This window comes from Canis lupus, chromosome 16 (genome assembly GCF_048164855.1).
Source record: "Canis lupus baileyi chromosome 16, mCanLup2.hap1, whole genome shotgun sequence".
NCBI classification, from domain to species: domain Eukaryota; kingdom Metazoa; phylum Chordata; class Mammalia; order Carnivora; family Canidae; genus Canis; species Canis lupus.
Genome location: NC_132853.1, coordinates 22018804 through 22041495, shown reverse-complemented (window position 1 = coordinate 22041495; position 22692 = coordinate 22018804). Strand labels below are relative to the sequence as shown.

Here is a 22692-nt window from a genome sequence, read left to right as displayed (position 1 = left end):
TTCCCAACTAGAGGGAGGAGGCCTGAGCTGTCCGTTGTCCAGGGCACTTGGTATCTGAGCTGTATGATTGGAACAGCTTGTCATTGACGAGGTGGCATTTTCTCTCTCTCTCTCTCTCTCTCTCTCTCTCTCTCTCTTTCTCTGCTCGGAAGTGGCATCAGGCACTGCATCCTGTGGGCTGGGCTGGAGCTAAAGCTGCCAGAGAAGGGGGTGTGGGGCCCCAGGCAGCCTGGGTGGTTCCAGTGGCTTGGGAAGCTTGTTGGAGCAGGTGATGCTGCCCAGGGGGTGGAAGTCTCTGTGCTTCCTTTTCTTGTGTGGATTCCGAGCTCCGTGTGGGGAGAGGAGACCCCGGGGGACCCCGGGTCTCCGTCCGGTCTGCTGGCAGGTCAGAAGCAGAGAGATGTCCAGGGTGCTTGGGCCCAAGAGGAGCGTGTAAGTGGAGGCCCGTGTGTAGGAGGATGGTCAGTGAGATGCCTGTGAGGGCAAGGCGGTCCAGGCTGGCTCGTCTGAGAGCTTCGGCTTGAAACTCAAAGGCTCGGTTTGCTATCTGTGCAATCGCTTAACAACGTGGTTGCGAGAGGAGTGGTGTGGGGAGGGGGCGAGCAGCTGTGGGATTGGAAAGCCTGGAGGAGGAGTGTGGAGCTGAGCAAAGAGGAAAGGCGGAGGGGGATGTGGCTCACGTTCAGGATGGGGCTTCCTAGAGGGGCAGAGAAAGGATGGGAGGAGAGCTGTCGCTGCCAGGGTTCTCTGTCCAATCGGTGGGCTGCTAGGCATAACTCGGCATGAGGGGTCAGACTGCAGCTACGGACACCTCCCTATTTCCAGGCAAGTCTGGGGCATCGGGGGCCATGGGACCCTCCAGAAGCCCAGGGTGGCTGCTACTCTCAAAACTGCTTTAGGGAGAACCCAGAGCTTTTGAGTCTCCGAGCCTGGAGCCGGATTGCAATGGTAGGTTCTGGATGGCAGGTGCAGCAGTTGCAAAGGAACTGGACTCTGTCATCGGCACTTGTCTGGGCCCTCTGCCTAATTAAGGCATGCCCTTAATGCCGATAGTGCATCCATTCCCCACCCGCTCTCAGATCCACTGCCTACTGGCCTCTCGCTCTGAGTTTCTGTTAATGCCACAAGCAGTCTCTGCCTGCAGCCTCTGTGCTTGCAGTTGGCTGAGATTCTGGAGAAGCCCAGAGTGCCGGGGAGGAAGGGGCATCGCCACTTGCATCCCATAGAGCTCTGTTTCCCCGGGGGAGCTGTTTTTACTGTCTTAAACATTGTGAGAAAGAGCACAACAAAATCAATGGTAGCATATTTATGTTAAAGAGGAAGAGGGTCTGAGCTGGGGAAAGGGACCAGCAGTCCTGGAAGCCCTTCTCAGTGGAGCAAACCAGACCCTAAAACATGTCATACACAAATAACATCCTAGGTGGCTTGAGAGAGAAGGGGAGCATGCCTCATTCTTGGAGGCTGAAGCGATCCCTGGGTCTCACCCGTGCTTTCTACTGCCGTGGCAACTCTCGGCTTCACCACTGCACCTGCAGCTCGGAAATGCACTTAGCTGTTTGTCTGTCTGCCTCAACACACACGGAGCTCACAGAGAAACTGCAGTCAGTAGCAGACCCGGGACTGAGTTCTCAAGCATCGGCGTGTCCAACTAGTGGTTTCCTCTCAATTCATGACCAAGTTCCATTTCCAAGTACAGGTTCTTTGACCTCTGTTTGCTGTTTTGCACTTAGCCCATCTTTTGAGTTACTGGAGTCCCAGGAGGCCAAAGATCAGGCCTTAAAGCCTTATTTGGACCTTTGACCTCTCCAGGATGTCTCTCAAATAGTAGAGTTGCTTATGGACCTGGTTTATTAAATACTAAGTGGCACGTCATTGCTTATGGACCCGGTTTATTAAATACTAAGTGGCACGTCATCATCTTCCCTCCCCAGCAAGTCCAGGACGGATCTGGCTGTGTGTTCCCCCTTGGACTGACCCTCGATGTGTGACCTGCTCCAGCACTGAAAAGGGAGCAGGGAAAAGGGGGTGAGCCTCAGGGTTGGATCCCCCAAGCCGTTTGGGAAGTGTCATAAAGGGCACCCACCCCAGGAAATCTGGAGGAGGCCCCAGGTGGACAGCTGATCTTTCTCACCCTGTGACCCCAACTGGAAGCCATGCTGAGCCTCCATGAGAGGGGACGTAGCACCAGGCTGGTTCCAAGACCTTGTAGTGAAGGGTTACCCTTCTCACTCCCACTTCGTACACTTGTCCCTTTTGGCCTGGGGTATAAAATGCTGATTCTGGGGCTCTCGCACCTCAAGAGGGCAGAGAACCTTGCAGGAGAAATCTAGTTCACTGGCGTTCTCGCTCATTCATTCTGCTGCTCATCCCTCTCCATTTGGCTTGTTAGGCTCTACCTGAGTTAGTCCTATACTGGGTGGCTTCTTGCCTTACATGCTCTGGCTGACTTATTAGAGAAGTTGAGTATGGGGCAGGGGATGTCCCAGGTGGATTGCTTTTTCTGTTTTTCTTTTTCTATAAAGCATACCTAGTGCAGGGTTAATGCTTTTGCATAAGCTTTCTTATTCCAAGTTCTTAGCTGGTGTGCAGTGAAGTGCATAATACCCTTTAATTAGTGAATGAGCCGTGATTCTAGCAGAGGGAAAGGCTGTTTGTGGAGGTTAAAAGTCCCAGGAAGCCAGGTGTGGATGTCTGACTACCATGTGAATAGGTGTGTCCCATGCTGATGCAGGTATCCTCTTAGCCCTCACCTGGGACGATGTGAATGCAGATAGGCACTCATTTGTCCTTCTTGGAAAAGCAGAACAGGGCTTGATTCCATAGTGCCTGCTTGGGGAAGATTGCCCCACTGACCTCAAGTGGAAGAATGGAGGTCTGGATGGGGTGTCTCTGGCCATGACGGTGGACGATCTAAGATTAAGATTAGAAGCCACTTCTTGGCTTGAATAGGTTTGAATCCCAGCTCTGTCGTTTTCTAGCTCCTTCCCTGGGTCATGTTTTATATCCCCTCCAGGCCTCGACTTGCTCCTGTAACATCTGCTATTAATACGTGACTTTCTCACTCGCAGGGTTGTTGGGAAGAGGAGTCATATGAGACGCTACAGGTGAATGTCCTTTTGTACTTTGTGACAGCTGTGCGGATGGAAGGCGGGGCTGTTCTCCACGTTAGGAGGAGGGTTGTTATTGTCCACCTCACTTGTCCTGTCTGCAGCCAGCCCCCCCCCCCTCAGAAGTCTGGTGAGGAGTCACGCTGTGAGGATGAACCAGGGGGGTGGAGGTGGCTGCGGCTTTCTCTGTTTGGAGCTCAGGGCTAAAGCCCAGCCTCATGGAGGCAGGAGTTCTTAGAGTCGAGGTCACAGTTGGGTTCAGTAGCTCACTATGGTTGACAGGTGGCAACTCCATTGTTCGTGACTACATGTGACTATTGCATGTGGTTACTCTGCTCATCACATTGGGGTTCATCTGCTTCCAAGTTCAGGAATGCCAATGGCTCTTCAGTTGGCACTTTAAACTCTCCCTGGTTGTGTGTGTTTGTGCTTTAAACCTGAGACTTCTTAGGAAAGGTGTTTCGTTCTTTTCTTCTTGAAAGAAAGGTCCCTCCACAATGAGATCTTGTTAGAGGCACATCTGTGGGTCTTATTCAGCTGCATCACATAGTGTTACAAAGATGTGGAGGTGAGGGTTTAGGAAGCTCACATGCTTGGAATTCTTGTCCCAGGCTGGCAGGTCCACAGCTAACCTCTCAGTATTTCGTATTACACAAGGAACAGGTGTGTGTAGACTGTGGGCTTTCGGGAGAGATCAGAGTTGGAATTCCAACTGTACCCCCATTCGCTGTGTGATCTTAGGCAAGATTCTTAGCCTCACTTTCCCCATTTTTAAAATTGAAGCAGTAATACCTGCCACTTGGAGTTGTACTGATCGAGAGAGGTAGAGTACGCCAAGAGCCCGTGTGTGGCAGAGGCCTGCCTGGTCCATACGGGGCAGGCCCCTTGCTTCACTGTGCAGCCCACAGGAGTGTTGACTGAGCCTGCGCTAGATGCTGGCTCTCTTGACTCCAGGCCAGTGCTCTTCCCACTCTTTTTTTACTGTGACTCACCATCAGCTTTAGAGCACAGGCTTCTGCTGTGCTTGTGGGGTTCTTCTCGCAGTGCTTAGACTCCCACTTTTCTCAGGGCCTTGGTTCTTATCGGGTCTGTGGCCTAAACATCCTCTCCTCTTAGCCACCATCTGGGCTTCCACATTGCAACTCATGCTACTGACCCCTCCCCGGGAAGCTTATGCTGCCCTGGCCCCTGTGAGGAGCTGAGTGACCTCTGCACGAGGCGTAGAGCTTTTGCCACAGTGTGTCATGTTACCGCACACACAGTCGTTCCTTTGTCGACCCGAGAGAACACCTGCTATGCGGCAGTTATATATAAAGCCAGCCTAGGTCCTTGCCATCTGAGAGCTTACAGCTCATTTCCCATCCCCTCTAGATGGAGGGCTAGTTGAGAACAGGCATCTTGTCTCATCAAACGCGTTCTCTGCACACACGTTGCCGAATACAGGGCCCGAACACAGCCAGTTGTTGATTAAAAGTTTGCATTCTGTTTCCTCAATGGACCCGGAACCCTTTGTCTGTGAGCCTTTCTTACTTACTTTTGGCTTTCTCCCCTCTCTTTCCACATTTATTTATTTAAATCTGACTTGTCCTTTAAAAATCCAGCTCTAATGTCTCTGTAGCTTTTTCCAGGAAACCATTGCCAATCCCCCCCCCCCCCCCATGGCAATAATCTAAATGAGTTTCTTCCTCCTCTGTCTTTGAAAGAGCATTTTGGCTCCCTCCTCTGTTGGAGCACTCATCATGCTTTTCCTAACCTTAGACTCATAAAGTGTTTACGCTAGAAGAGACCCCAGAGATGATTTGATTTAATACCTGAATTCTTTAACCACTGATAATTTTTATATGTTGCCTATTTTTGTCTGTCCTCCCTGTAAGACATGAGGTATTTACTGACCTTATATTCTCAGGGTTTGGAACTGCTTAGCGCACGTGTCTCAAAATGTGTCTTCAAAGTGTGTTAAGTGAGCTTGACGTTACTGGAAGGTAAGGAGATACCCTAGCTGATATGAAGGGAGATAGACATTTTTTTCAGCTTCCTTCTCCAGCGTAGGTATCTGGGATCCCACCTGCATCGGGATGATGTACCTCATTATTATCATTATTTTAATAATACACTTTCTGATGACAGCAACAGTCCATGCTTATTGGAGAACACTTGGGCAGTGTGAGGAAAGAATAGAGAAGAAAGAAAAAGTAGCCTACAGTAGCATCCTGGATGCAATTACAAATGTATTATTTTGGGGCTTGGGAGTAGCTCCATCCGGTCTCACGATGTGTGCTTCTTTGTGTGTCTGTGTGCCTGGGACCACACCACCTGTACATCTGGTGCCTTGTCTGGTATGCAGCACATGCCCAATCAGTGTCAGTTTGCTCTCTTCTTCTTGGGTCCCCGGAGTAGTGTTCAGGGTGTTAGAGATTCCCTGAAAGGTCCATTGAGAATAAAAGCAAAACCCAAAGATATGTCTGGTCAGTACCCCTCTTGTGGGCTATGTTTTGTCTTCTATGCCAGAAGCACCAGGGAGTTTGTGAGGGTGAATGGTAATCACCCCTCTTAACTCTGTCTCCTTGGATTTTAGGTTCACAGCTGAACACCAGTTATTCTCCGTTGGTGGCACTTTATTGATAGTTGACCTGAAGCCATCTCGGTCCGACTGTTCATTGTATATTTGCTAGGATGAACCACAGATACGTTCATCGATACTAAATGAGATCTCCTGACCTTGCTTCTGGATGAGGCCCAACCTTATGATTCTGGGGAGCCATGAAGAGCATGGACAACAAAGGTTCTCTTTGTGTAGACCAGTCCCATCTGCCTCAGTATACGAGTGTAGACCTAACTCTTCATCACCTGGCAAGTCTCTGGGCTCTATGATGAATGGTCCAGATTGCCCCTTTATTCCGTAAGGTGCTTGGAAGTTTTGTGAGCATTTGCCATGTCCTTGGAAAAGTGACCACTGCCAAAGAGGAGTGAACATTTTTCTATGCTGCCAGTTCTTGTTTGTAGGATGTTAGGTTGTGGCTCTCCGGAAGAAAAGCTTTCAGGAGTATATTGAATTCTCTCTGATGTGTTGGATGGATAGAGAAGTGACTGGGAACTGACTGTTATAATGACCCCCACTACCTACTTGCAGAGAAAAGCTGATACTATCGCACAGGCCACAGAGCTAGTGCCTCCTTACTTGTGGGGTGAGTCTGTACTTCTGTCCCTGGGAGTCCGTAGACCTCCAGAGTTGCTGATGAAAGAAGGCCACCTGAGAGCTCATTGACTTGGTAATTGGTCCCTTTCCCTCTCTCTATCCTTGGTTCTCTTTTCCTCCCTACAGACAGTCCTTCCCTTAATGAAGAGATGAGTTCTAGGAAATCTTCTGTAAGCGAATCCTAGTTTGCTACTGATTTCTATAGTAAGAACTAAAATGGGATCCCATTAAAAAATCCCCCAAAGACCCAATTGGCAGCTTTTAGCACCAAGTTTGCTGTCAGAGCTATTGCTCCATAGAGCAGTTCATATTTCAAAGTACCAAGAATCCCATTCTCTCCATCAGACCAAAAATATACCACCGAGGTCAAGAGATATCTGGAAAGTATGCTGTGTGTTTTCTCTTTTTTTTTGGTCTGAATGTTGATGTGTGATAGAACTGGGTTGAAATAGCAAACAGGACTGTAGGGCCATTTGACCCACAATCTATTATAACCTGGAACTAATGGCCTACATCATCACCCCTGCAAGTGTGAAATTCCATATATCACATTTCTCACATGCGTAGACGTAAAACTAGTCCATACGGACTGGTCTTCTGGGTTGTTACTGGGTAGCGGATGCTTCTAGAAATACATGTTCATTATTTGAGAAATCTGAAGCTTAGGATAGAAGCTTGTTTATCAGGTTAGACTTTATTTGGGAACAACATTCCAAAAAGTATCATCCTTTGGATGCTAAAGCATCTTTCTGTCTCTCAGTACTTATTTTCTAATGATTCAGGTATGCTCTGTATTGATTATTTCAGTGATCATGGAAATTTATACTCAAGAAATAAAGCACTAAACACAGGAGGAATGTCTTTGCCTAGATTTATTGACTTCTGTTGATTGAGTCGTACAACCTTGGGCAAGGTAATTAGCCTCTAGGGGCCTTAGTTTCCTCATCTGTAAAACAAAGGGGTTCCAAGGGTTTTCCCACCCAGAGAGCTCTAGTGCAATAAACTACAACGGACAATACTTACTTTTCTGATCTCATGTTTGTTCCCTGAAACTACAACTTTTAACTTCTGTTTGGGAGAGGGAGCTGATGTTATTTTGTAACCAGATATATTTATCCATTTATTTGTGTTTTTTTAGATAGATCTGTGCAGTGGAAGCAGAAACACTCTGATGCGCTGTGTGGCTGTAGTGGGGTAAAGGGAGGCACGGCGGCCTTCTCTCAAAATCCTGTGAGCCGTTATGTGTCTGGCTGCAGCTTCTGGATCTGATAGGAACTTGCCATCACACCTTGTCCTTTGCTTGTGTGAGCCGGGATGTGTGGATGAATTAGCAAGGACCTCTTTGGAAGATGCTGCCCAGATGCCCTTTGCTGCTGCTGGGGGTGCATTTCCTGACCACTCCTACCTGTACTGATGGCACTCCCACTCCCTGAAATATCTGGGAAGTTATTCACCTCCCCGCCGCCTGGGGGCAGCCAATGGCCAGCGACTAACTGACCCTGGAGGACAAAAACCAGCCATCTTGCCTCAAGATGAAACACCTTTGGGGGTAGTTTACACTGCAGGGTTTCCCACGGGATCAGGCTGAGCTGGGATTCTCCTGTGGTTTCAACATCTTTGCTGTTGAGGTGTTGTTTCAACACCTTTTCTCCTGCACCCATATCCTGCGTGCCTCACCCCCTGAAGTCTTTCCCTCAGTAAGTCACCTGGCTAAGAAACCCCACCTTAGGCCTCGCTAGGGAAGACAACCTATGTCGTGATGAGTTTTAAGTTCTCCATCTGTTTGGTAACATGGGGAATCATCTGGGCGTATGGAACCATGTCTAGCTTAGAAAGAAGGAAACACCTGTTCAAAAGTCTTTTAAACCTCGAACTTTCTAGATCTGTGTCCTCAACTGGGGCCTGTAACAATTTCCAGGGGAGATTTCTTTTTTTTTTTTTTTTACTTCTAATGAGCATCTCTCTAATTAGGATTCACACCTCTGGGCACAGCTGACTTGTGCCCTTTTGGAGCTTCTTTTCCAAGGAAAGCCCTTCCTGAAGTTGCCTATTTCCTCAGAGCTGAGTTATCTATCCCTTATTCTTCTAGCTGCTGCATACCCCAAGTGGCTCACCCTCTAGCACACACCTTCACCAGTCTGAATTCTCATCTTATCCCAGTTCTTCTCAGAAAATCTGTCTTTCCCAGCATCCCTCCCCCACCCAGCCTCCACCACCATTTCTTCCTGGATGTGCATCAGTTATCCTCTGAGCCACAAAGAGGAGACTTTTATGTTGGTAGTGGCTTGGGCCTATCTCTAAAGCAGGAGGCCGTGAGCCATGTTTGGCTGACCAGGGGTGGTATTCCTCATGTGTCACAGAAATCGTGAGTGATGAGGAGTGTAGGAAAAAACTGAGACTCATTAGCTTGAAAAGGAAAGTGGGTGACCCAAGGCAGGGCAACTGCCTTCTTCAAACCCTTGGAAGGCAGTCATAGGGAAGAGGAGTGAAGCCTTCTTTGTGCAAGACCAGAGGGCAGAGCTAGCCCCAGTGAAGGTAGAGGACAGAAGTTCAGAGAAGTTCTGACTGATTGGAAGGAGCTGTCTTGGGAGTACCTGGTATCCTGTCTTCAGCTCCAGCCAGGCCACACAATTGCTTTTTGCCAGTGCTGTAGAGGTTGATCAATGTAAGGTGAAGAGTTGGATTTACCGGCCTTTAAAGTTACTTCTAATGCTGAGCATCCTTGATTTATTTCCTTCCTGAAGAGATATTTGAAGTCAGAGGTGAGGGCCATTGGCATTTAGCATTGGAAAGATCTGATAATAGATGCAAGTCAGCTCGTCTAGCCTGCAGAACCGCCCCATTTCCGAATAGCATGTAGTGCTGAGGCTGAGTGTTTCAGAAGCCAGGAATAAAAGGGTGCTGTGGGACAATCCTTGCAGACAAGAGAGCAGATATTCAGTTTGTCCAGACAGGTAGTGTGTGGGTGCTGGTAGCCAGGGCTTGGAGTGTCTGTTCAAAGACCTGGCCTTCCGAAGTGCGTATGCATGTCTTCCTTGAGAAGTTCCCAGAGGGATTTGTCATAAATTCTGGGCTCTAGATTCAATCCTAGAGAGCAAATCTTGGGTATAATTTGGTCTAACCTGGTTCCATGTAGGGCCTGGGGAGACTGAGAGGTATATGGATTAGGGGTGATTCTGGGGTGGGTGGGGGTAGAGATAGACTAAGCTACAGGAGGGTGGGAAGGAGGCCAGTCTGGCCCAAAGAATGCCCTGCTCCAGAGCACCAGGGGATAGTGGCAAGTGTTGGAAAGATGAAGGGGCTTTGGCACCTGAGATAATTACATAAGAGATTAGCTTTCTGGTATAATCACAGAATTTAGGGCCAGATAGGTGTGTGCTCCAGGCTTGTGTGACTGTGATTTTTTGATTAATTAGAAATATATATTTGGTCTTTTTTCCTGGTTCCTGGTACAAGAGCTTTAAAAACTCTTGTAATTTCCTGAGGGACTGGAGTGAGAGGAGCATTTCTGGTTGCTCATAATAAGGGTCTTTCAACCATACTTGATTTTATGCTAATGAAGTGACTCTCGGTGGCCCGAGATAGCTATAGGATGAAGGCTGGTTGCCAGAGGAACCAACTATCTGACCCTAGAGAGGGGTGAAGATTGAGTTAATCACTAAAGACCAATGATTTAATCCAGTGTGCCTATGTTATGGAACCTCCACAGAAGTCTCTGAATGAAGGGATTTGGAGTGGTTCTGGGTTGGTGAACATATGAGGGTGCTGGGAAGGTAGTGTGTCTGAGGGGGGTATGGGGGCATGTGCCCCTCCCCCATATCTTAGATACAACCTGTATTGTATCCTATAAATAAAACAATGCCACTATATAAACCTTTCCTGAGTTCTCTGAGCCATTCCAGCAAATTATTGTACCTGAGAAGGGGGTTGTGGGGATCTCTGATGTACAGCTAACTGGTCAGAAGCATGGGTGGCCTGGACTCATAATTGGCACTTGAAGTGGGGGGCAGTCTCCTGGGACCAAGCCCTTAGCCTGTGGGGTCTACACACGCTGTGGGTAGTTCACATCAGAATTGTTTGGCACAAGGGGAAAGCCCGCACATTTGGTGTCAGAAGTCAAGGGTTCTGGGAGTCAAAAACAGAGCTTAGTAATGACCTTGGGCAAATGATTTACTCTCTCTGGGCCTCAGTTTCCCTATCTGTTACAGAATAATAACCTTGGCACTTGCCTCATAGGATTGTTTGCAGTCTCGGAAGGAAGTGATAGAAGTGAAACTTCTAGCAATGGGCCAGATGTAGAGGGCCCACTATTTTGTGGCTGTTGTTATTTTTATTATGACTAAGATGAGCTGGTGATAAAACATAGTGTTGGGGGATCCAAAAGCAACAAGACTGTTTTGGGAAATCCATACTGACATCAGCAAATCTCAAGCGTATGGAGAATGAGGCTGCAATCAAGCCTGGCACTCAGCTCCTGCTGTTACTGTTGGGTATAAGCTACTGGAGACACCAGGAAACGTCACAACTAGAATTCCTCCCGTTTGGTCATCACTGCGTAGTTTACAAAACCTGTTAATTTCTGGCATTTTCTGAGCATAGAGTATATCCCAGGCACTGTTCTAAGTTAAAGCATGTCACATGGATAACTCACTCGTTTAGTCTTCACACCAGCCCGGACTCTTTTTTTTTTTAAAGACTTTATTTATTTGTTCATAAGAGACACACAGAGAGAGGCAGAGACATAGGCAGAGGTAGAAGCAGCTCCCTATGGGGGAGCCCAATGTGGGACTCAATCCCAGGATCCCAGGATCATGACCTTAAGCATAAGGCAGACGCTCAACCACTGAGCCCGCCAGGTGTCCTGATAACTCTTTTTTTTTTGTATGGAAAAAATTGACCCTCTGAAGGGCTAAATGACAGAACTGGTGTCCCTTAGCAAGGAATTGGCGGAACTGGGATTTGAACCAGAAACTCGGGTTCCAGATCCTGGATGCTGTCTTTACAAGATGCTATTTGATTCCCCCCATAACTCTGAAAAGTGGAAAAGGTAACAATGTATCTGTTTCACAGCTGAGCATACATAAGGCTCAGAGAGGTTTGGTGACTGGCACAGGGTCACTCAGCAAGAAAGTGGAACTCTTGGGGAGTCGGGCCATGCCTTTTGATTTCCTTGGGGTATTTGCTGTAAAGCCATCAAGCTTATTTGTACAGGGCTGAGATGAGTGAAGTGAAGCCATTCATCAGCAAGTCTTCAGCTCAGAAGGGTTGGGGTTTAGGCCCAAGATCCCTCCACTTACCTGCACCCTCCCCTGGGGACCAGGAGCCTGGCAGCTGCCCAACCCAAAGTAGAACAGGAAGAGTGCCCAGTCTCTTAGTTCATCGCTCACAAGGTGGAGGTGCCGAGCAATCCTGGAAAGCTGGAGAAGACCCTTCTTGGCCGGGGTGACACTTGGGATCTTTCCAGATTGCCAGATGGGGAGCTCAGGGGTCTGACCCTAGGAAACCAGTGGTAGTTTTCTAACGTGGATGTGATTCTGTCCTGCCCACCCTATCTGCCTCTGCCTCTGCATTTGAACTCCGACTGTGGGTGGCAGAAAGGATAACGTCAGGAGCAACGGATGTGTTTAAGGGCCTGGGTGACTAGAGCTTGGTATTGAGAGCTTCTACTTCTGCCTCTGAACCAGTGACTTGAATTTGGACGTCCAGTCCAGATGTGCTCCGGTTGACCGATTGGCAGGTAGCAGAACTGGTACAGTGGTTCAGGGCTGGGCTCCGGAGCAAGACTGCCTTGATTCGAATTCTACAGTCATACGCTAGCTGGGCAAGTTTTCAGTTTGGTTTGCGGAGAACTAAATAATTTGTCAAGTTGTCACAGTAGACTTCAACCTATCTGAGTTTCTTCTCATCCTTCCCCCTCCTGCCATTTCCACCCACACGTCAACCTTTTGACTTCGCCTCTAAGACTCTATTCTTCTGTTTCCTCCTTCCGTTCTTTCCACTGGAAAGAACCCAGTGGGATTCTCTAGAAGGTGTTCTCTTGTGTTTTCTCCCCCTCCATGGGATGTGGCAGCCGAGGAACCTCGCCAGAGTGATGAGCCCAACATGATGACATAGGGAATTCCAGGTTCCTGCCTTCTCCCCGGTGGCCCTGAGAGTTGTTTGTCCCTCTCTTCATGCAGCGTGAGAACGCAGTGATGAGAGAGGAGCATCTCCATGAATTGGAAGTAACCATGTCTTCTAAAGTTTGGGCCAAGGCTGCTTCTGCCTTCCTGGAATGATTTCTTAGCAGAACACCTTCCATCCCCTGGGCCTGTTAGCTATTTCAGGGACATTTTAAGTGGCTATTAACAAATGTTGAATTATGGCTGCAAACCTCTGGGAGCTCAAGTGACATTCACATGAATCACAAGTGAGCTCTGTGCAGTCAAGGCTGCCACAATGGGCTGGGATTAAACAAACAGGGGCCATTGTTCTCTCCAAAGCAATGAAGCAAGAACACTGCTCCTTGGAGCCTGTGATCTCAGGCAGCATGCCCCTTAGAAGCAGGACGCTGTCCAGGACACAAGGCTCATTGCTGCAGGGCAGACAGATGCTCTTTGGTTTGCAGACAGGCGTATTCAAGCTTAATATTTGGAGGTATTTACCAACCATCAGCATGTCCGGGGATATGCCAGCCAGTCTTGGGAGTTATGAGTTGCCCAGAACATTGATTCAACAAACATCTCTCGAGCTCTTCTACATTCCAGGCTAAGCTCTAGAGAAATGGAAATCAGTAAGGCCCATCCAAGAATTTGAGATGCTCAGTCTAGTGGGGAGGCTGAGCAGTAAACAGATTACTTAACACTAAACAGCCAAAGTTGGCACAAGGTCCGGAGGTAACACTGGGTAGGTTCCCCAAATCTTCCAAGGAGAGATAGGTATAATTTTTCCCCCTGAACAATTTCAAACATGTTGCAAGACTAGTTCAAGGAATTCCTATGTGTCCTTTCCCCCGTGTCCCACTCATGTCTTCTCTGGCCAGAGGACCTCCTGCAGGGTCATTCAGCTGTCACATGCCCTAAGACTCCTTTATTCTGGAATTGTTCCTTAGTTTCTCCCTGACTTTTCATGACCTTGACATATTTTACAATTCAAGGACAGCCATCTTGCAGAAGGATTTTCAGTTTGGGTTTCCCTCTTGATTAGACCCAGATGACAAATTTTTGGCTGAATTTCATAGAACTGATTCAGGATTCTTCTTACTATCTCCCATTCAGATGCACATGATATCTATTTGTCCCAATACTTATCATGTTAATTTTTATCACTTGATTAACATGGTGTCTTCCAGTGAGACATTTTGAGACCGTGTAAAACCCCATTTCTCAACTCTCTCTCACCTTCTGGTTTCATTGTCATTGATTTTTCTTGCCTGAGTTATTTTTTTTAAAGATTTTATTTATTTATTCACGAGAGACAGAGAAAGGAGAGGCTAACTTGGAAAGAGGAAAAATCTAGAATGAAACCTGCAGTGTTAGGTTGGAATTGGAAGTATTGTTGTGAGAGGCGCCTGGCTGGCTCAGTTGGTGGAGCACGTGACTCTTTTTTTTTAAGATTTTATTTATCTATTCATGAGAGAGAGAGAGAGGCAGAGACACAGGCAGAGGGAGAAGCAGGCTCCATGCAGGGAGCCCGACGTGGGACTCGATCCCGGGACTCCAGGATCAGGCCCTGGGCTGAAGGTGGCGCTAGACCGCTGAGCCACCTGGGCTGCCCACTTGCCTGAGTTATTAGAGTGATGCTCGCCAAATGCTGATTCACTAGTTCCATCATTTCATCCACATTTATTAGTTGACTTTCTAAAACACAGAAGAGCTCTCTCTTCTCTCTTTTCATTCATTTATTAATTTAGATCAATGTAGTTTCAGATCTCTATTTTATTCAGTGGGTTATAATCAGTTCATGTCATTACTTATTTCAAAACTCCAATTTTCCCATACTTGGGAACCTCTTCAAGCTGACTTTTGTGTTCTTTTGACATTTCCCCACAACTTTTGAGCAGTTTTACAGTTTCTGACCCAGCTAGATGTTCCAGGTTCATCTTTTTCTTTTCCCCACTCAGTCCTGTATTTAGTAATTTCTGTAATTTCTCCAATGAACTCTGGTTCCTTTTAGTGGGAAATGCTGTTTACAACTAAGATCTGGGTTCTGGGTATGCTCATTGCAATTAGGGTGACAATGCTCCCTGGCTCAGTGGACAGAACTAGGATATATACATATACATTTGCATCTGCAGTGAAAACCATGACCTCACACCAATACTTCCCAGACCCAATGTGGGGCTCGAACTCACTACCCCGAGATCAAGAGTCACGTGCTCCGGGCAGCCTGGGTAGCCCAGCGGTTTAGTGCTGCCTTCAGCCCAGGGCATGATCCTGGAGACCCAGGATCGAGTCCCACATTGGGCTCCCTGCATGGAGCCTGCTTCTCCCTCTGCCTGTGTCTCTGCCTCTCTCTCTCTCTCATGAATAAATAAATAAAATCTAAAAAAAAAAAAGAGTCACGTGCTCCACCAACCGAGCCAGCCAGGCGCCTCTCACAACAATACTTCCAATTCCAACCTAACACTGCAGGTTTCATTCTAGATTTTTCCTCTTTCCAAGTTAGCCTCTCCTTTCTCCCCCAGTAGAAAGCCAGCCTTCCATTATCTTATCTACTTGTTTGCTCCATTCCCTTGAATAGAGACCATCTCCCTATCCGCTGGGCCCCTGCTCTGCTTGGATGCCTCCTCACCTGGGCCCTGTCCTCAGGGGTGATCTTCTGGCCATGCTCCAGTGCCCTCTTTGCGTGTGCTCTGGCTGCTAACAGGCTGCCTCCTATTCTTATTCAAATTTCCTCAATTGTCCCCCAAACATTCTTACAGCTTTTTAACTTTAAAAATTCAGCATCCACTCAAGATACAATCAAGATTCATGTGCTGCATTTGGTTATCCTGTCTCTTTAATCAAAGAGCTCTCCTCCAACATAACACACGCGCACAGTTTTTAAAAATAGCTTTATTGGGATACAATTCTTATATCCTACAGTTTATCCATAGAAAGTGTTAAGTTTGGTGGACTTTGTGCATTCAGTGTTGTGAATTTTAGAACATTTCATTACTCAAACACACACACACCACAAAAAAACAAAATAAAACTCGTGGCCACTTGCTCGTTCCCTCCCTCCCTCCTCCAAACTCCCCTACTTTAGCCTCAAGTGATTACTAATCTACTGTCTGGCTCCACAGATTTGCCTATTCTGGACACTTTGCAATCATGTGCTACAGTATGCGGTCTTTTGTGACAGCCCTTTTGTGTAGCATAATGTTTTCAAGGTTCATCCATGTTGTAGTTTGCGTCAGAACTCCATTTCTTTTTATTCCCAAATAATCCACTGGATGGATGGATGTGCCTCATTTTATTTATCTTCATCAGTGGTTGGACATTTGAGTTGTTGCCATTTTCAGCGATTATGAGTAATGCTGCTATTCACACTTCTTTTAATATTGACTTTTGGAAGAAAATAAACCATTTGGGTTTATACAATCTGATTATTTCCTGGGGTTTTTACTTAACCTGTTCCTTCCTCCCCTGTGTTTCCTGTAAACAGGGAGTTAAGCTTAAGGACTAGATGAGATTGAGGGTAATGATGTGGCAAGAGGACACCATAGACGAAGCTGAGTACTTTCTATTGCATCACAGCAGGAAAAGCGTATTGTGTGGTTGTCCTACTCTTAGAGATGCTGGTTTTGATCATGTGGTTAAGGTGGCAACTGCTGGGTCTCTCTGTTGCATTATCTCCCGTGATCAAATGATCCCCATCATCTCTGGGATGATAGATGCTAAGGTACTCTGCAAATATTTTGTTTACTATGATATTTGAACTGGAATTAACGGTTTCATTAGAAGTTGCAAAATAGTGATTCCCCCATTCTATCATTATTTCTACATTAATGAGCTGGTGTTCTTTCGAAAAGAAGGACATTCCCTCATCAACTGGGAACCAGCTATGGTCCCTCCTGTATAGGCAGGATGAATACTTCTTGTTATTCTTAAATCACCAGTTCTCAGATGTTAGAGTTGGTATAGTAATTGCCATGCTGGGCTCTAAGGAATAGTGAGTTCCTAGACAGACCAGGGATTAGGTGTTCACCACAGAATGTTGTTGGATGGGAAGGGAGCAGGAAGGTCAGTAGGTAGGACTCCACTCAGCTGTAGTCAAGGCAACCACAGACTTCTTCCAGGTGCCATGGTATCCCAAGATAGGGATGCTCATCTTTTAGACATAGTTCTCCCAGGTCCTGAGCCCGGGCAGGCCTGGGACAGAGGTGACAGGCACTAGGATTGGTAGAACAGGGTGTGCTAACACTGACCACAGGGCACAGAGCAGGTTACAAAGTGTCAACTGTAGAATCATAATGATTTGGCCTGTCCCTTGGTGTCTTATCACTTCCCTGGATCCTCCCCACGTAGATGCCTGATAGTCATAGGGCCTTGTACCTGTCTCCAAGGGATTCATGCAGCAGCCCCTCCTCAGTGGGAGAAGAGGTGGGGCAGAAAGGGAGGTCTCGTGTGTGGATTCCATTTCATTGAACTCCTGGGATAAACGAAGCCAGCAAGTCATCTACTGATCATTTGCTGTGTGCCAGGCAGGGTTGGTTGGAAAGCATGTCCCAATGATGCGATGAGAGAGGTCTTTTCCTCCTCCTGTGTTGTGTGCATGACTGAGGCACAAGAAATTTAGGAAGTCACCAAGGTCTCAACGTTCCTGGTTCCATTCACTTTCCTGTTCCTCCTTTCTAGGAAGTGCATTCAGAGTGCATGAAGAAGAGCTTCTGCTGGGAGGGGGCACAGGGCCATGTCACATTCTTCTGCCTCCAGCCTGTATTTCCCTGCATCCCTGGATAACCCAACTACAGCTATCTGGCTGTAAGCCTGGAGGGGGCACTTCTAGGTGCAAAGGGGGTGGAACGGGGGAGGGGGGCTCACAGAAGGGAGAGGCACCCAGTGGACACAAGTACGACAGTCCGCAGGAACCCATGGTGTCATGGCTCTGCCCCTTACCCTGCATCCCCTCCTGATATTCCACAAGCAGAGGCAGTGCTTCCTTCATACAAGCTGCTCTCTGCCTTGCCTATACTGGGGTGCTAATTATCTGGCATGCTAATGAGCCTGGAGGATTAACACAGAACATGGGTAATGATGATTTCACTTGATGGATTCAAGGCTACCTTCCTGGGAAAATATTTCAGTCTGTTTGCTGGGAAGGCATCTCACAACCAAACAGCATGTGATGACTCAAGTCTCAGTTGTGGAGAACAGAGTACCTATCCACAATGTGTAGTTTATTCAGCTTGCTGTTCATTCATTCATTCATTCATTCATCCATTTTGCATTCCCTGAGGGCCTACCTTGTGCCAGGAAGGATAAGGCACATCCCCTGCCCTCAGGCAAATGTCATATTTTCAGAGGCTTGCAGATACATAAATACAGACTTTTGATTAGAACTGTCATGAGAGAATGCTCTCTCCTGTGCATGGCAGGGCCAGTGCCTTGCAGAGGGGAAAGGGATTCATTACAACTGAGAGGACCGGAAGAGCTGCAGAAGAAGGTGGCATTTCAGTTAGCATTCAGGTGGAATAGAATTTTGACCAGGGGAAGGGGCAGGTGAGGGTACCGCGGGGCCAAGGAGCAGTGCCTATGAAGCTCCAGGACAGGCCGGCCCGGGGTTTGCAAGGTATGTGCTTGTGTAAAGTCAAGAGCAGGAAGGAATGCTGCAAGTCTAGGCTGGAGACTAGCTACGAGGGACCCCAAGCTGTCTGCTGTAGGTCATGGGGAGCTACTGAGTGTTTTGAGCGACATAATCACATTATCTTTTTTTCAAAAAAATTGTTGGGCAGCCCTGGTGGTGCAGCGGTTTAGCGCCACCTGCAGCACGGGGCGTGATCCTGGAGGCCCGGGATTGAGTCCCACGTGGGGCTCCCTGCATGGAGCCTGCTTCTCCCTCTGCCTGTGTCTCTGCCTCTCTCTTTCCCTCTCTCTCTCTGTCTGTGTCTCTCATGAATAATAATAATAAAAAAATTGTACTTGGCAGCATCCTGGTTGAGCATGGCTTAGATAAGAAAGACATTGCAAAAAATATGATTACCATTCTATTGTTTTGTTATTATTTATTTTTTAAAGATTTTATTTATTTATTTTGAAAGAGAGCATGTGTGAGAGCAAGTGCTTGAATAGCGGGGGAGGGGCAGAGGGAGAGGGAGAAGCAGACCCCCGCTGAGCAGGGAGCTGGATGCAGATGCTGGGCTCCATCCCAGGACCCCCAGGATCATGACCCAATGAGCCACCCAGGCACCCCTGTTTTGTTATTATTTAAAATGCAAGAGTCTTGTCTTTATTGGACTCTTCTTCCCTTTTAATCCTTTCTTTGTGGAGTTAAAGTCCTTGGTGTGAGTTACTGACCTTAGGGTGTCAACAATACTTGGGTACTGAGAAATGGAATCATCATGTACTAGGAGAACTAATTGAGGCCAAAGGGGAAGGTGAAGGTCTATGATTCTCAATGTTGGCTCCCTGTTGGAATTACTTGGGGGGCTTTAAACAATACCCATGGCTGGGTCCCACTCCAAAGACATCTGGTTTGAAGTCTGGGCATTGGGATTTTTCAAAGCTCGGTGGGTTAGTTCAAATGCTCAGCCAGGGTTGAACACTACTAGCAAGAGAACCAGCAGCCATGGGGAGTTGGCAGCAAATCCCAGTGCTAGGTTTTGCTGGCTGGTCTTCTACCATGGTGCTAGCACTTGCCGTGGTCCTTAGCCCCTTTCTCTCTGGCGCAGCTTGCATGCCTGCCACGTTCATGTTCACAGCGTGCCCGTGACCAACGGGCAGGCCTGTTTGCCACGGCTTGGCCGCAGCAGACAAATGCAGTTCTCAGCTTCTGCTGGCCGGGCCAGAGCTGGCTGAGGCCTTCCTGGCCAGAACTCGGAGAAGCTGTGAGGTTCTGCTCTTGGAACTGTTAATTAAGGGCCTTCCAATTTCCCCGGCAGGAAGAGCCTTTATTTCATGGAAAGTATCCCGTTTGGCTTTGGAGCTCTGACAGGTCTGTCTGTGGGGTCTCAGGCTTGACTTTCTGGTTGCCAATCTCTCAGTGATGCCTGTGGCTGGCTGTAGCTGGCAGGATTCCAGAGTTCAGGATGCTGTTCTCTCTGCCCAAGTGAGGGGTATGGACTGCAGGGGCCGCAGAAATCACTGCCTATATGGGGTCCAGGGGACCAGAGTTTAAGGGTGGGAGCTCTGTGCTCAGCTGCTCGCTGTTAGTAGTGATTGGCCACCTGTCTGTCAACTAGAATGGTCAGATGCAGGGCCGGCTCCTTGAGGTGAGACCTACTTAATCTTGAAACCATGATGAATAGATGGTCTCGAGTAGATGGAACATCCTGAATGGAGGCTTACCTTCTGGGGTACATGGTGCAACTGGCATTGAGAAAAGGGTGAAGTCCTTTGCTGACCTAGAACCTCATCCCGTCTCATCACAGGACTCAGTGCAGAGTCTTGCTGCTGAGCTGTGATAGCACCTATGCTGGCCTTGGCTGCCTCATCTCTACCATGGCTGTCCTCACATTCCTCTGCCTGACTCTCTCCTTCCTTATTGTTTTTTTTTTTTTAAGATTTTATTTATTTATTCACGAGAGACATAGAGAGAGAGGCAGAGACACAAGCAGAGGGAGAAGCAGGCTCCTTGCAGGGAGCCCGATGCAGGACTTGATCCCAGGACTCCAGGATCACGCCCTGGGCTGAAGGCAGGCATTAAACCCCTGGACCATCCAGGGATCCCCTGTCCTTCCTTATGGTGCCCTTATTATGTGTCAGGCTCTTGACCTCTGTGGCGTGAACCATCTCATGTGCCCCTAGGAACCTGGTCGGAGAGCCTGTCTAGTTCTAGTGAAGGACAGGGTGATGCCTTTCTGGACTGTGGGGGGCTCACCCAGGCCATTAGCACTTAAGGGAGGAAGCTGTGCCTGGGATTGGGGTGGGGTGGGGCAGTCACAGAGGGGACTGACCACTTATAAAATCCCAAATGCAAATAAATCATCATTTATAGCTCCCAAACCTTTGGCAGCAACTACAACATCATCCTAGGAAGCTTCAGGATGTTTGCTGTTGGGGCATTTCAGTAGGGCTCAAGATGCTCCTAACTCTGCTGGACAGAATGCACGCTGGTCTATTCTTTCCTTAGCTGGCACTGGTCTCCCCATCACAGATATAAAGGAGGAGCATTGGCTTGGGAATCAGAGAATCAGTACCTGGAATCTGATTCCAGCACTCATCAGCTATGGTGAACTTCTCCTAGAAAAAGTTTGTTCGTCTCAGGACTTCTCAACCTGGGCACTATTGACATTTTGGACCAAGTTCTCTTTTCTTTTCTTTCTTTTCTTTTCTTTTCTTTTCTTTTCTTTTCTTTCCTTTCCTTTTCTTTTCTTCTTTTCTTTTCTTTCTTTCTTTTCTTTTCTTTTCTTTTCTTTTCTTTTCTTTTCTTTTCTTTTCTTTTCTTTTCTTTTCTTTTCTTTTCTTCCTTCCTTCCTTTCTTTCTTTCTTTCTTTCTTTCTTTCTTTCTTTCTTTCTTTCTTTCTTTCTTCCTTATTTCTAGATTTTATTTGAGAGAGAGAGAGAGACAGAGAGAGAATGAGCAGGGCGAGGAGCAGAGGGGCAGAGGGAGAGGGAGAAGCAGACTCCCCGCTAAGCAGGGAGCCCAATATGGATCCCAGGACCCTGGGATCACGACCTGAGCCGAAGGCAGATGCTTAACCAACTGAGCCACCCAGGCGGCCCTGGACTGGATACTTGTTTGTGAGGAGGAGCTGTCTTGCTCATTGTAGGATGCTTAGCAGTATTCCTGGCCAGTAATATGTCCCCTCCCCCTAAGGTTTATCTGCCTCGTGTCTCCTGTGGGGCAAAATTGTCCCTAGTTGAGAACCACTGGTTTGTCTGTAGATTGGGATGAAAACCTAATGTGTCAGAGGCTGTCTTCAGATGTAAATAAGTATGGTTCGCAGGAGACAGTATTTGGCACACGGCAGGTGGCCTCCGCAGGCACAATGAGGCCCTGGGAAGCTGTGGGTTCCCTTGGCTCCCTTCCCTGTGAAGAGGTGCCAGGCTCTTCCAGACTCCCCGAGCCAGGTGGGCACCAGGCTTGCTGGCACCCTTGGTCCCCTGGCCCTGTGGCCATGCATGTGGTTGTCTGCCTCCTGGGCTTCTGTCCTACAGCCCAGAGACATGGTGCTCCCTGGAGTGTGGTTTGAAGCTCTATAGCCTGCCCCAAACGGGCCAGGCCACTCTAGGGCACTTCCAGGACCCTGGAGATTCTCAGGAGTGTGGCTCCTCCCAGCACTTTCTTTAGAAGGGAAGGGAAGGGGAAGAAAGAACTAACATTTACTGAGCATTACCGTGGCTCTACTCCCCCCTCCCCCCAGAGAAACTCTCTCCTTGTCCTGTATCAGGTAAAGAAGAGTAGAGAATCACCAAAAAAGAAGCAAGATCCTTGGAGGCAGAGAGACCTGAGTTCATATCTTCTCATTGCCTCTAAAATGAAAAAATATATCTGCATCTGTATCAGCTCTCACACATATATTTGTATCATCTATCATATGGTCTATATCTCATGTATTACATCTCATATGTATGAGAGTTAGTATGAACATTTAAGTCCTACAATAGAAGCCCGGTGCAGAGTCTGGCATATAATAAATAGGAAATATTTGGTAATTATCATCTTCTTTTACATAAATGATCTCAGTTCATTTTCATAGTGAAGGAAGGAGGCAGGTGTACTTGGGGTGACTGCAGTCAGGCCCTGGATGGGTTAGATTGGGGCTTAGGCCCCTCTCTGGAGGAGACTGTGTTTCTAGGGAGGCCTCGGATTCCCTCTGCTGAATGAAGAGGCCAGGTGGGCACGGGCTTCCGGGATGGGTGGGTTAAAGTGTGATCTGCTTTTCTGAGCCCTCATGATTTTTAGGGAACATGCATGTGTACACTCACCATGTGATTCAACAACCCACCATGGTAGGGCACGCAGGTGTTATTCCTGCTTTATGGGTGAGGAAATTCAAGCTCGAGGAAGTTGGGGAGCTTTTTCAAGGACCCCAAGCTTTTTCCTTTGCTCTGGCAAGGACCCCAGTCCAGGTTACCCAGACTTGTCATCCGCCTTATTTACCATGATGTTTGTTCCCTACAGCAGCATTAGGATCCTCCTTCCTCAGAGACCCCCCTCCCCTACCCCCTGCAGAGCAGGGTACTCAGATTCCAGGTGCAGCACCCACAATTGTCATGAAAGTTCTCAGAACACCATCCCGGGCAGACAGCCAGGGGTCCTAGC

The 22692-nt window shown here is 47.8% G+C and overlaps 1 protein-coding gene across 2 annotated transcripts in view; it reads left to right on the top strand.

Moving 5' to 3' along the window:
* Window positions 1-22692, top strand: part of ASIC2 (acid sensing ion channel subunit 2) — a 995000-nt gene that overhangs the window by 1178 nt on the left and 971130 nt on the right. The gene's annotated exons all lie outside the window — the stretch shown is intronic.